Source organism: Python bivittatus, unplaced genomic scaffold (genome assembly GCF_059951505.1).
Source record: "Python bivittatus isolate LINGU-HERP-01145 unplaced genomic scaffold, Pbiv_v1 ctg000700_np1212, whole genome shotgun sequence".
NCBI classification, from domain to species: domain Eukaryota; kingdom Metazoa; phylum Chordata; class Lepidosauria; order Squamata; family Pythonidae; genus Python; species Python bivittatus.
Window position 1 is genome coordinate 9,371,027 of NW_028277098.1, and position 14,761 is coordinate 9,385,787.

General features: G+C 39.2%; 1 protein-coding gene across 4 annotated transcripts in view; it reads left to right on the forward strand.

Moving 5' to 3' along the window:
- The window catches only part of CUNH1orf21 (chromosome unknown C1orf21 homolog), a 223,797-nt gene that overhangs the window by 85,061 nt on the left and 123,975 nt on the right, over positions 1-14,761 (forward strand). Inside the window, exon 1 of one of the 4 annotated variants that reach the window (XM_007426295.3) lies at positions 9,003-9,676. The exons of 2 other annotated variants lie outside the window; for them this stretch is intronic. The gene's annotated coding sequence lies outside the window, so the exon portion shown is untranslated. Of the gene's footprint in view, positions 1-9,002; positions 9,677-14,761 lie in introns of those variants that run through there. One more of the 4 variants, XM_088153996.1, reaches the window with a different exon arrangement.

A 14,761-nucleotide genomic window follows, 5' to 3' on the forward strand; every position in this document is an offset into this window, starting at 1 on the left:
GGAAGGAGAGCATTGGCCTCCAGAAATGTACACCTTATAGCATGCATCCGTGGAGCTCAGTTTCTTCTCTCCTGGTGACTCTTTAGTAGCTAACAGGGTCTGGTTCACTTTTTCTGCTAAAACAATTCCCAAGAGGAAGATGACGTGAGCTCTGAGGCTAAGCACCATTTAGCTGTTCTTAAGGACATTGTTACAAAACGTAAGATTAATTTAGCCATTCAAGATTACTTCTGCACAAAACAAAGCAGCACAGCATTCAGCTTTTTAAGACAGTTTTGCTGTTGTTTAATAGAGAATTAGGGAAGATTTTCATTATTAAGGATGTATTTGTAATTAAAATCTTTTCCAGCATCCTGACTGATATGCCTTTTCACCCCCCAAAACTTTAAAGGAGAACGTGTACACAAGACTCATAATGCATGCCTTTAAGTAAAGGGGTAAAAAGGGATTGGAAAATATAATAAATAATTATGTTCATATAACCAAGTCATCACCAGTGATTTCTGAATGCAGTTCCTGGAGCTGTGGACAGAATAAAGAAAATGCCACAATATATTTAGCAAATGCTAATATGCAAGATAGCACACAACAAAAGCAGTCAGAGGCAATATATCTTCCCTGGGGACCTATGGCTGGATAACAGACAATTTATAAGAATGAAAGAGGGCTTCTTTGTCTCCTTGTTTTCAATCTAAATAATAAATTGCTAGTTTATTTTTAATTTCAACTTTGGATGAAAATAAACTCATTCTCTACAAGCCACTTTCTGCGCCCTTTGCCAATCCTCACTGGTGGGGCTAGCCCTGATTTTTGTCGTCTTTTCTCCGTCTCTAGGTAGTTCATTTATTCGAATAGGGAGGCAGCAAAGTCTTTGCAAAGCCTGGGTGATGGCCAGAGGCAGCTCTGCAACACAGCTGTGCCTTTATTGCCTACGATTCCGGTCAAGGCTGGCTTGCCATTCAAACAATCAGCTGGGTCTCATCGCTACTCTAAGTTCAGCTCTGTGGTGATGGAATCAGAATTGGTGCCTTTCAAAGGACAATGGGTTACTCTTGTGGAAGAGGCAGCTAAGGTATCAATAGTGTTTTTTTTTTAAATCCCACCTACCCAAAGATGCATAGGGAGGGAAACATTTCTCTGCCTTGTTTCTTTACCATTTGCTCATTAGCTATATTTGTGTCAGGTTCAGCCCAAAGAACTCCACGAGACAATGCAAATACAGTTCTGTTGCATTTATTAGCTTCCACCTCAAGACAGAATCTCACCAGACTGAACCCATGTTCCCAAGCCAGCCAGCCACAACACTGTGAATTCCTTAGGGAGGTGCCAGCCTCATCTTCTTGAACTTCCCATGCTCCTGTTGGGGGCTAAGAACACGCTTATCTCCCTGAGCCTGGCCTTCATAAGTCCATTCCATCACAATTTGCCTGGCACACTAAATCATCGAGTAGTCAATGATGTTTTAGCTTAGCACATCGTATGGTTGGTTTATGGTTTGGTGTGTCATGCAAGCTCCAGAAAATTGGGTTAATTTGAGTAAACCATGCATGGTTTAGTGAGTTGTGGATAAAATGGCAGTATTTTCTTCCACCCTTTATATAAGCATCATTAATGAATCCAATCTCATAGGGATGAATATGATGTTCCACCTAGACAGCCTGCATTTATTTAGTTAGTTAGTTACCAGTACTGGAGTAACTACTATTTTGCCTCCTACAGGGCTTCTAGAATTTTTTTTTTAAAAAAACCACACACAACTGCAATAGGTTTCATTCAGCCCCACTCTTTTCTCCAGTTTCTTTGATATTAATATATCAAAGTAAAGAGAAGATTTATCTGGATCTTACTGCTCATATACTATGCTGCTTTCTTTCTCTGTTTGATATATATCCCAGACTGTAAACACTTCTTGAAATAGTAGATGAGGTTGTGTACAGTTAAGCATATCTGTATTGGAACTAATTTATAGTAAATTTAGCCAGAACCTTTCTGGGACTAAGTGTTCTAGCTAATGATTTTCATTGTGTTTTAAGCCTTAAGAAACGAGCAGCTGTATTGACCATGAGCAAAAAAAAAAATCTCAAATCCATATTAATATCTCTATTAGGAGAATTGACATTTAGAAAGAGTCTGGTAGCTTTAAAATTCCCAGGAATTCTTATCAGGTTTATATAAATATGTACCTGTATTGCTATTCATTTTGAGAGCAAGCCATGTTATGCAAAGTGCAGGTAGTAGTAGTAAATAAAAGAAATTAAAGGCAAGAGAGAAGAGAGAAAGAAAAGGAAATCTAACTGGATCTAGTTTATACCCATACATTCTTTATATACTATCATGCCTTTGTTGCCTTGCAAACCATCCCTCTTTGCACTATGTCCATACATCAATTCATATACCTGTAGTTTGTTCCTCAGTTCACCCCTTTCTTCTGAGGATATCTTTAACTCCATCTAGTCACAACTTTCTCTGACTTCCTTTCAACCCATTCACTCTTCCTTCACACATTTGTTTCCTGATATTCTTACTCTTTTATCAAACTACTTCTTTTTTAATTGGTCCATCATATCTGTATTCAGTTCACATTTATTCATCACTCATTTGTTCTCCTGGTTTAGCCACAGGTACTTCTTAGGAAACTTATTCCCACTGCATTCAACTTTTATATTTCTCCTGGTACACCAAATGCTCACTTCCATTTAACACAGTGGACAGAAGCACACCCTGATACATAGGCGCTTGAGCTTCTTTCAACGTTCATTACTTGCAATAGACCATATAGTACCCACTACCTTGTTACCAGCATTTGCAAGTCTTAACATTTCTCCATTTGTTTTTTCATCTTTAGAAAACATTTTACCAAGGTAGAAAAAATCATCTCTTGCTCTAGTTTTTTACCACTTATATTTGATTTGGAACTGTTCACTCTATTTTCCCTGTCTAACACGACTACCTTGGTATTTGATGTTGAAGGTCAATACATTCTGTGTATGTGTTTCCCGAGTGTGGGAATCTAACCTGAGCAAGGGTTATAGAAGCAGGTTTTATAACTATAACAAAAACGAGGTGTTCCTTTTTTCAGGAAATACATTATAGGACTAGGCAAAGCCTAACATCTAGTTAGCTACATCTTACCCAGGAGCAGAATCCAAAAACATAGACTCTGTGCATGTGTGCTTGAGAAGAAAGGCAGAAGGAAGTGAATTCAAATTAGAAATCTCTTAGACAAAAAGCAGACAGAGTAATAGACAAAGGGAGGGCACAGAGTAAAGCCTTAGCTTTCCCTCTCACCCTAAAGCCCCTGTAGTCAGTGATGAAGAGTCACTGCTAGACTTGATACATTAATTTACAGATCCATACTCCTTGTTGTATCATACAAACTTACATTTATTATAAACCCTTCAGGCTGTTAGCTAACAACATGGCATTATCTGCATGCAAAAGTACTCATATCTCCAATCAATACTCTCTAACACCATTACAAAGCATTTCTTATACATTTATCCCTAAATACATCACACATCCTTGACTGACTGTGCTCAATATGAAATCATTTGCTAAGTATTCCATTTATTCTCCTGCATGCTTACATTGTACGCTCTTACTGCATTTACCAACCAACCTTCAACTTCATATACTGTAGGTACCAAATGTTCCATCCTTCAAGCCAACTGATTTTATCATTTTTTTCTAAATCAACCGACATAGAATGAATGTTTTTCTCACATTCATATATTTCTCAATGATCTGCTAAAGAGCAAATGACAATGATATGTTAACATTTCTTAGGTTACCTTCAGCTTTATCATTTTTCCCATCCCAACCTAAGACTCATTTTTCAACCTGTTGCACCTAAGACTCATTTTTTTCTTGGATACTAATTTTTATAGCATTTGAATTACACTTTTCAACATATTATAATTCCCATGCAGATCTCTGAAATGCTCTTTCCAAATTCCCTCAGTTCAATTTCATCCTAAATTTATATTCAATATAAATTTCAATATAAATTTATATTCAATATAAATTTCAATTTATATTATATTCGCCCTCTCCTCCAGCAGCTCAAGGCAGCTGATAGAATATTTCCTTCTCCAACCCAGGTTAACTGAACTGAGTGAGGGTGATTGGCACAAAGTGAAGCACTAAGCTTTCTTAGGTAAGAATACACCCGTGTCTCCCCAGTCTTAGGCCAAGATCTTAACCACTATACCACACAGGTCCTCTGTTCACTCTGCTAGAGACTTCTTGTTTAGCCCTTTTCACCCACTTCCAAACATTTTTTTTTATTTTCATCAAAAGTCCTTTAAGCATTTTCTTTGCTTCTTTTAATCTTAACCTAAGTTCTTTGACAATATTTTTTGTAACTCTTTTTCCACCTCTATACTCATTCTGCAAGGTTTTCTCCTATCTTCATTTTTTTTGCAGCAATAATTCACTTATATACATTTTTTCTCTTCACATCCTTTCTAATTTTATCATTCCAAGTATCCTTTTCCATATTTTTCATTAGCATAACTCCACTCTCTTTTGTGGAGTTTGTAACGCAATTTTGTTCACTTTGTTCTATTGGGCTTCTACCTCCTCTCTTTCTTGCCACTTTTTATTCAATTTTGTTGGGAGACTAATCTTTTATACAGGACTTGTTTCTCTTCCTGTAGCTGTTCTAGTTTATCACTAGTTTCTTCTCCTTTTTTCCTTTTTTTGGTCTATTTTTATCCAAGATCCACTTCTGACACTATTTAATAATGGTCTGTCTCACATTCAGAACATCACCTTGATAAAGGAACCTTGTATCTCTCACTAATTCTTTCTTTCATCATAAAGAATAAAAGCAATCGTTCCTTTGCCACGTATATTGATGAATGGACTTATACTTAAACCACACAGTCAAAACAAATATTTTTTCCTAAGCAAATTCAATTTCTTCATCAGGCAAATTAAATGTCCAAGAAAAAATGTGACTGTTATTTAAACCATGTGTACACCAGATTACTCTTCATCTCACTGTAGTACATAGATATGCAGATAAGTGCCTAACAATAAGTATTTGCTTATTTCTTTTTCTCAGCAAGTTTTGGGGAAGTTCTTGGTGCAGCCTGACACCATCTCTGCATCAGGTAGATTCTAATGTGCACTAGTGATGATTACAGGCTTACCTAGAGTAACAAATTAATGAAGACACAGTTTAAACACGCAATCACATTTTTTTCTGCCTCCTACTTCTCTAGACTTTCAATCATTATGTCTGTGGAAGAGTTCTTACACATTATTTTGTAAATTTTTAGGCAGCTTAATAATGTCATTACCTTAATATAGGTGTTTAGTTTTAAAAGAAATTACTCTGGTAATTTGACCAACATTTCCTCCTTTAGAAGAAAAACAATTGGTTGGCTTGATTCACACATCTTGAGCTATAATGTGGTTCATTTGGCTTAGTCATTTGTTGTTTAGTCAACAAAACAAACAATGTGCACCATGACTGGATTCACAAAATAGTCAACAATATGCCATGGCTAACATATTACAGTGATTGTTATCACTCAGAATAATGCATGAAACTAAAGAAACTGTGTTATGGCTTAAGATGGTAAGTGAACACATTCATGAAAGCAGTCCAAAGAAAGAAAGGCAATGTATTTTGAAGTTTGGAACTAGAGATGATTTATTGTGGGAAAATAAGTGATATAAACGAGAAACATTAAATTGTGTGCTTCATGTCCTTTTTAGCAGCAGCCAATCCCTTGTCATTAATTCACATTTCTTATTATCCATAGAAAAACTAATAGAAATCACAGAAACAATTATTGATATTTCTTGGAGACAACTATTGGCTCAATGAAGTCTTGAGATAAAAAGTAAGTTGTAAGTGCAAGATACTTCAAAGAATCACAGAACAGGCAGTTACAGACTGGGGTGTCTCAACCTTGACAACTTTAAGATGCATGGACTTTAACTCCCAGAATTTCCCAGCCAGCATGCTGGCTGCAAAATTTTGGAAGTTGAAATCCACATGTTGTAAAGTTGCCAAGGTTGAGAAACACTGACCTAGACTAATACATATCATCCTGCTTCCCCCTCTTTTTCCCTTTTAAAGCATTGGTTGAGTAAGTATGATGTGTGCTGAAGTCTTTCCTGCCAAGCTATCAAATGAACATTTCATTTCCTTTTGGACTCCATGTAATATGTTCCCAGTACTCCAGAAGAATGGAACAAGTGGACACAGTTGAACCCTAAGCAGCAAGGGCCCTTGCCCAATCAAGTGCTGTAAGAATGGAGAAGGAGGGGGAAGGACTGTTTCTTCTTGCTGACTGTAAACTGGGAGTGGTGGAAGGGAATGGAGTGATCAGACGCTTAGGGAAAGGAGATGGCAATGAGTAAAGGGAGGAAAAGTGGGAAGGCACTGGCAGAATATTTAGGAGAGTGGCACTCAAACAGATCAAGGCAGTTCTTTGGGGGGTTCTGGGAGAAAAAAATTGACCACCTCAAACCTTACACTAATCTGGTATATTATTACTTTATCTCTGGCCACTGAGTTGAGAATATAAAAATAATCTGTGGCATCATGCCAAGGCCCATCTCAGTTCACTATTTTGGATGGTGGTTCTGGAATGGTTGCAAGCAGGAGGTGGACATACAATCCTTTCCTGTCACTGTTCCCACCAAGTGGAGACATAATACCTACAACTGGAAGTAGCATGGGCTCTTCAAAACTCAAAGCATGTGCTAAACCTATCCAATGCTTTTTTTAAAGCCAAGCTGAACTTCTCAACTTCATTACATAGAGAAAAATATGATTTATTTTGAAGGTATTAATTAAATGCTTCTGCAGTGAATGTAAGACGCTTGAATGTAAGGTGCTTATTTCCTTTTATACTATGCAAAGGAATTTTGTAATGGAGCTTTGTATTTGATTCCTGCAACAACTGGTATTCATTGATAATGACGCTTGAAGAACATCTTTCAAGTCAGATTGTGGGCCCTTCCATGGATGGATATCTTCAGGTGGGGGCAGAAAGGAGCAAATGATGACACACAGATCAGGATATCATGATGTGGCTCACATACTTACATCAGAGTAATGACATAAATTACCCAGTTGTATCATTGGCACAATGACATCAATGCACACATATTGTCATGTTGATGACATTGTGGCTTCTTACAGCAATCTGGGCCCTTTCAATGTTTATAGGAATTATTTAGTATTTCAGTGTTCTTTTTAAAGCAGCTCCTTCTACTATACTTATTTAGTTATGTTAGCTCCTTTAGACATAAATTGTGTTGTAAGATTTAAATTATGAGCTGCCATACTTTCTCAAACCTATTATTTTGCAGTAGCTTTTTTTTTTTATAGATACAGTTTAATATCACATTTAGTTAAAATAACCTAATGTAGCCAATTTTTTACATACTGTGTTAAAATAAAGTCAATATCCCTCAGGTGGTTCACATGTTTTTGGACATGTGATATGGTCCTAATGAACATAACAGCTATTCTGCTCTAGAGGAAGAGTTTGTCTTTGTTAAAATGCCAATATTTTATATGCTGGTTTCTCTCTTTGCCTCATGCCTTGTACCGTGTGAACTGATCTGGGGCTTTTCTCAAGGGGAGGGGGATGGTTTCAATTGCTCTAGTCCCTAAACATTAAAGGGTGAATATAGTTCTGTATTTGAAATGATCAGATAGATCAACACTTTCCATTCAAGGTAGCAAAATTAATCAGTTAAAATATAATTTGAAGGATTATTTCGATATTTTAGGTGATTTCACTCTGATTGATTGACTACAATAGACAACAACAACAAACACACAAAGCTAAACGTATTATACTGGGCAGGATGCAATGAGAAGAAAGAGTGGAGGGTGGAGGGGCTCAGATGAATCTTTGCAGTATCAATTTTCTTTAAGTCTTAAGACCTGAAACTGACTCAACAGAAAAACATGTGCATTCAATAACCCATTCCAATATGGACATACTTTTGTAGCCAACAAATTACTAACATGCACAAGGAAACTAGAATAGGTATCCATCATGACTGTGGATTTGGAAATGAGGATTATGATTTCTGGCATTATGAAAAAAGCCGTTGTAATGTAGTGATTGGAATTCCAAGCTGGTAACCCAGATATCCAGACTTCTGGCAAGTCATTCTTGTTCAACATAATCTACTTCACAGGGTCATTGTGAGATATTGTGTTATGTGTGTAAGAGAGAACTTTACAGGTTATTCTGCTTTTCTTGAAGCAAGAGTTAAGATAAAATACAACAAATGGAACAACTGCAGTGTGCTACCCACACACCTGAGTTCTCTCTTGTGGTCCACAGATCTGTATCTTACTCTAGCAGCATAGGAAGGACTTGCACCAAAGTGGGAAATGTTAAATCACATCTACACATATAGCAGGTCACAATGTTTAAGGTGCTAACATAGACTTTACCATGTTAGAGTACAGGTGAGCGATACCATTTCTGAAGAGCACTATGTGGACAATCTCCCTGAAAATAAAGCACTTGAAGAAAAGCAGAAGGAACCTCCTCCCCTGCTGTGTCACTGTTTTATTTGCAGAAAGCTCAATGTGCAGACCTAGGGGTGGGAAGGCTTGAATGGCAGAGCATATGAACTGCCTCTAAATTTCAGCATCCAAATTTTGCTCTATGGATATAGCCCAGCCTTGGAATGGGTACCAAGAGGTGGTAGAATGCTGGACTGTACCATTCTAGAGTGCAATGGGAATTGTTATACACTGACATTGTTTTCTTTTGACACAGGGGAGCATTCTGAAAAGAGGTTTTCCAGAGCGGAATAACCCGATGCAGCGATAGAAAACGTTCGGTGTAGTTCCCTCTTTTGGGTAACTTTTGTAGGTAAAGATTCACTCAAACATGATATTCCACTTCCCACCCCCGCGTTTGCCATCAGAAGTGGCATAGTCCAGCCAAACATCTTGGGATTCTACCGCTTCGTTTTGACGCTTCTGTCGGTGCGGCGCGTAATTGAAGCTGGGCGAGGTCTCTCCTTCTGCGGGCTTCTGAGTGGAGACAGGTGTGCTTGCCAGCTGTTCCCCCCCTTCTCCCCCCCTGCAATTCTGTCAGGCGGCTGGAAAAAGAAGGATGCCTTTTGCGTGGGCTCCCTGGGCCGGAGGGAGGAGTTTCGCTCCGGAAGGCTTAGAGGATCATTAGACATGCGTAGGGAAGAGCGGGCTGTAACGAGCCGCACTGCTCCCACGTCGTTCTCGTTTTCCATTTATTTCTTCCCGGCCGAGTTCCTCTTTCTCCTTTTCCAGAGCCGTTGCTGCGCGTCCCGCCCCTTCCTCGCTTCGGTCCCGCCTCTGACTCCCCGGAGAGGCCGCCCAGCGCCCGCCTGTTTGCCTGGGCGGCTGCTGCTGCTGCTGCCGCCGCCGCCGCCGCCGCCGCCGTCGCCTGCCACCTAGCTCGCTCGCTCGCTCGCTCGCAGGCCAGCCCGCCAGCGCCTCGCGCCCGCTCTCTCCCTGTCTCGTCGGTCGCGCGGACAGGCTGCAACTCACGACCTTCTCCTGCCCGCGAGAAGGAGCCGGAGCAGCCTGCAAGCCAGCAGACCGCGCCGTCAGCGGGGAACTGAAGCGCACTAGACGCTTCTTACAAGCCCAGCCGTCGGGGGGTCGGCCAGGCCATCCGGCAGTGGAGCTGCTAAGAAGGTGAGTACGTAGCCTCGAAATCTCTCAGGTCCCCCTCTTGTGCGTGTAAACACGCGCACGTCAAAGGCCGTCTCAGCCTGAGGTGGAGGGAGAGAATGGGGATCTGCTCTGGCGCTGGAAGGAAGGCGATGCTGCTTCTGCCTTTTTCAGTCGGAGGAGGCCTGGCTTTCGCACTTTTGACGTTGGCGTAGGCTGCGACCGAAGCTTGGCGCTGAGCAAACGCGCCCGAGCATCCCCTCGACCAACTTGCCAAGGGCGAGCATCTTTCCTGATATGGGGGTTTGTTTATATGTGTTTGCAGGTGATGGGCCCTCCGGGGTTTTGGCTCCGTCCTTCTTCTCTGTCTCCTATTTGTTGACCTTTTTTGTTCAGTATTTTCGTGCTGTTCTGCTTCCCATACAGTATCACGAATGCTTTCTGCTAGGTGATAAGCAATGGCTTGGTAGATGAGGGAAAATAATCTGATTTCTCATCCTGTTCAGTCCCACTTATTCTGAAGAAGAGAAAAATAGATGGATGTCTCCATTGTTATTTTTGTATGCGCTTTGTTTCCCATAGAGGAATTCAAACATAAATACTTCTTAGTGCTATACTGGGACCCTGACTTAATTGGAATATTCCAGTCATGTAGCTGCTGACAGTTGTTTAAAGAAGTATCCGAAATTTACGCATTGTTTTTGTGTTTTGCTTGCAAAAGTTAATGAATAACAATAATTAAGTCCCCATTGGGAATTACTGCCTAAGGGGGAAAAAATCCTTGGATCTTAAAATCCTGCTGCTATCCTCTCCAACTTAAAAGAAAATGCATTTCAACATGCAGTGTTTATTAGAAAGCCAGCGTTTACACCATTGCCGACTTAACTGTAGGTGTCAGACTCTGCTTTCCCTGGCATGATGATGGCTACATGTATATACTCTTTGCAGTTTTATGCTCCCTCCCAAAGAGGCCAGTGGAGGGCTTCCTGTTTGTTTTCAGGCTGCATTCAGCAGTGTGAGTAGTAGTAACATAGGCGTCTCCCTACAGTCTCTCCAATTAGTGTATAAATGTTTCATTTCTTTAAGGAGTGTCAGTAATTTGGGGGTGTTGTTGCAGACTTGGAAGAGTGTTTTTTTGTCACTTGTTGGTAGTGTCGGCTTCTATATCAGTTGTTATTTGAAAAAATGTCAACTATATTAGAGATCCATTATTCTCACACAAAGTTTTTTGGGGGGGGTTAAACTGCTGTGAGTTTTCCTGTGAATCTAAATGAGTCCCTGCAGCTTCAAGATTGCAGGCAGGATGTTCACATTTGCCTGACGGATGATCTCAAAGGTACTGCTGTTCAGTAGAATCAAGTTGCATGTTCTGTTCATTTGGTGCTGAGAAGAGTTGCCTATAGGCAAGAGACCACTTAGAGTTCAAAAGGAATTGGTTAACCTAGTGCAGCCCCTTCTCCCCAGTTCTTGGGGCTGAGACACTATGACTACATTTTCCCAACACATGTTGATTTACCTTTTTTTAAATCCACTCCAGAAGGGAGGAGGTTTTACAACCTTTCTCAGACAACTTATCCTACTGCTGAAAAGTTCTAACAGTTGAAGTTTTCTCAGAATCTTATTTCCCTATAATGTAAAACATCATCTAATTCTTTTGGATGGACAGATACATTTACACAATTATCTTCACTAGACTCTTTCCATCTATTTTGATTAAATCAATCATACCTCTCTTAATATTCTGAGTTAAATTTTTAAAAATGTCAAATTATTTAGTGGTGCTGTTTTACCTGATTGTCTGGGGATATTCTTAGTCATATAGGCAAGTTGGTATGAAATTTGTTTTTAGTCTTCTGAAGATATATAATCATAATATTTTAATATAAGGAAAACAACACCAATTTTATTAATACTGAAACATTGTAGGTAAGTCACTAGATGCTACTGTGTAACAAGGGAGCCCTAATCTTTAATTGAAGCATATGAACATAATGTGGAGGAGGCATTCAGACTAGCAGTTCATTTTAGTTGCACATAATTTTGCCTTCTCCTTACTGGCTTTTATATCTGAGTGTGTGGGTGCTTCTGCTTTGGCATCTTAAAAACATTTAATGGCATCACAATTTTAATTACAACTTAAAGTTGATATATTTTTTAGGCTCTACATTTTGTCAGTGTGTACCTTGGGAAGTTTTGTTTATTGTGATTAATTTTCTGCAAAGTTTAAAGACATGGAAGAGCTGTCAGAAATTCTATCTGTGTGGTAATGTTGGCAGGGAAAAAGATTTAAGCACTGAGATAGTTAAAAGTTATGGTTTACAGGTGTGTTGCCAAGTATCTGTACAATAGTCTTCAGAATGACAAGACACAAGAATTATGACTTGACTTTTCTCTGTTCAGTTACGTATTCTGAAGATCCATGTTGTGTTCTTGGTTTAATAGCTTATGTTATAGGAGCAGCAAAGCCCAGCAGGGTGTGTGTTTTGTTGTGCAATAATGTTTGGTGGCTGAAAGCCATTTTTCACTTTCTGTCTTGCAACAGGCTTTGGGATTGGATGTTAGTAGACAACATCTGTGCATAGTTCTATCTTACAACATAAAATATTCTGCAAGATTAACATCAGGTGGATGCACACAACTCTTTGTTTTTGTTTTACAGAAGTCTTCTTTCTTTCTGTTGCTTAGTGCATTTGAAAATAATTGGTTTGTTGAAAAATGGACATCTTTTGAGAGGACTTGATGCTGAGTGGCAGCCTGCACCAAAAATGTTGACTGAGTTTTTCAAACTGTAAAAGTAAACTTCTGTCTTTCACATCTCTGCAATTCTAATGTGCATATTTCCATTTGCTCCCCTAGGTATTTTTTCCCTTCTCTCTGACTTCCATATGTGGTCTTCCTCCTTTTTTAGGCATTTATTTCTGTCTTGTTTGACCATTACAGTTTTGAATGTGGGCTTGTATATGCATATATTTGGAAAAGATACAGTATAGACTGGAACATGATGTGAAAATTGTCAGATATTGTCATTTACTCATAATGATTGACTTACTCTACAGGATAGTTCTAAGGATAACTAAGAAATATTTCATCATTCAAAAAGCACCTTGTGTAATAATAACTATTTCTTACTAAAGCTGTTGTGATGACATGAAGACGGCGATATCTGCATATCTTACTCTACAGTTCTAGGAGTTGGTGCAAGAGGCTTCTGTTGTGATAAAATGCTTGTATTGTAGTGACATATGCTAGAATTTAGGGTCATAGTACTGATCCTGGAGTCAGTAAGGTATGTAGAGGTGAAGAAATATGTTGCTATTGAGTTTAGAAAATGGACTTTGTAAGTATGGGAGTGGAGGTCTGGGGTAAAAATAACACTGTGGTGGGCCTGTCTGTTGCTATGCCAACAGTGCTCTCTGAGCTGTTACATTGTTCAGTTGCAGGTTGCTTTATACAGTATTGGCTTGCCAAAAAAAACCTATGTTTCCTGGCATGGCTGAGCTGCATGACACAGTGGGTAGAGGTATATAGCTGGGCAAGAGTAGATGTGCCATTTAAGGAAGTTTCCCTGTTTCAGTTATGACTGAGGAACATTCATATCTGTGGCCAGTGGTTTATGGTTTGCATACTGAATGGCTGTTGTTAGACTGAACTGAGCCATCCCTGTTTATATCCTTAATTTTGTTATATTTATATTATGCTTTTACTTCAGGGGTTACAGTTCTCTGCCTGTTGCCCTCACAGCAAGCAACATGAATAGATAAAGAGTGACTTCTTGGACAATCTCAGACCACGAAAGGTCTTGGGCCAGCCTTGTGTGTGTCTTGCAAACTGCTTCCTTTGGGGCAGTTGTGTTTGACATAATGAATTGGTCTGTGGCTCTTTCTGTAGTGTATGCAGGCCTGTGACAGAATTCTGCATGCGTTGGTTTCCTGGCCCTGTGAACTATGTGCAGGAAAAGGTGAAGGGAAAGAAGGGAGTTTGTGCTTCTTTTGAATTAAACTTTTTTACCTTTGCTTCAGGTAAAGCCGCAAAATTTATGTCAAAATGTGTAGGATTTTGTTTTTGTTTTTCATTTTTGTACATTTCTTCACTGCTTGGATAACGTGGACACGCAAATAAGTACCCACTACTTTTCCATGGAAAAGGGGGATCCGACTGAACTGTCTATGACTATATCTTATTGTCCCATGTTTCTGAAGTGTTGGAATATATTCTAGAAATAGTAGAAAGCAGTATTTACCTGTGCTGTTGAAGAATCTTGCTTCTTTTGGCTGGAGGTGTGTACTTTTAAGAGAACCAATGTGATACAATAATTAAAATGTTGAACTGGGACTGAGAAGACCCAGTTCAAGTCTTTCTTGACCAAATTGGTGACTTAACCAACTTAACCAATCTTTCAGCCTAGATAAGGCTGTCTTGATGAGATAAATTGAGGGAAGGTTTCCATGAGTGCTGCCTTTTGTTTCAGCGGAAAGGCAGGATACCTGTGCAATAATAACAACAAACTAAATAGAACTATAAGAGGACTGATGACTGACTTTCTTATTTATTGTACCTGGAAAATGGAGATGCAGGGGCATGCAAAATGCATGAACCAGTTTGAGAAAAATCTAGTGTTACTCTTAAGAAAAATAAATATGGCTTGTTCTACTTCTTGGTATACCATCAACCTTTTAAAGTTCTCCATTAGCTCCTTTCCCATCAGCCTGCTAGAGTGGCTATGACAATATTCTGTTCATCCTTTAAATGCAAGTAGATAATATATCCCTGAAAGTGTGATCTTTGCTTTGAAATCTCAAATACTATAGAATAATTGACTAAGAAATGTCAATTTGCATTTTTATTTACGCTACCATATATAACCTAATATATAGCCTGTAGCTAATCATGGTGAACATTTGAAACTCAGAATCTGACCTCCAAATAAACAAATAGAGCCAGTGCTCTGTGCTGAATATCTGCATATGTCAGCCAGAAATACTGCTGGAACCACTTTCATATGTATCAGTCAGAAACATGGAGCCCATAAGGATGGAGAAAATGAAAAGTAAATGGAATTTATACTGAAGGCTGCAACAAAGGTAATTCTCTTTTTCATGCATATACGCA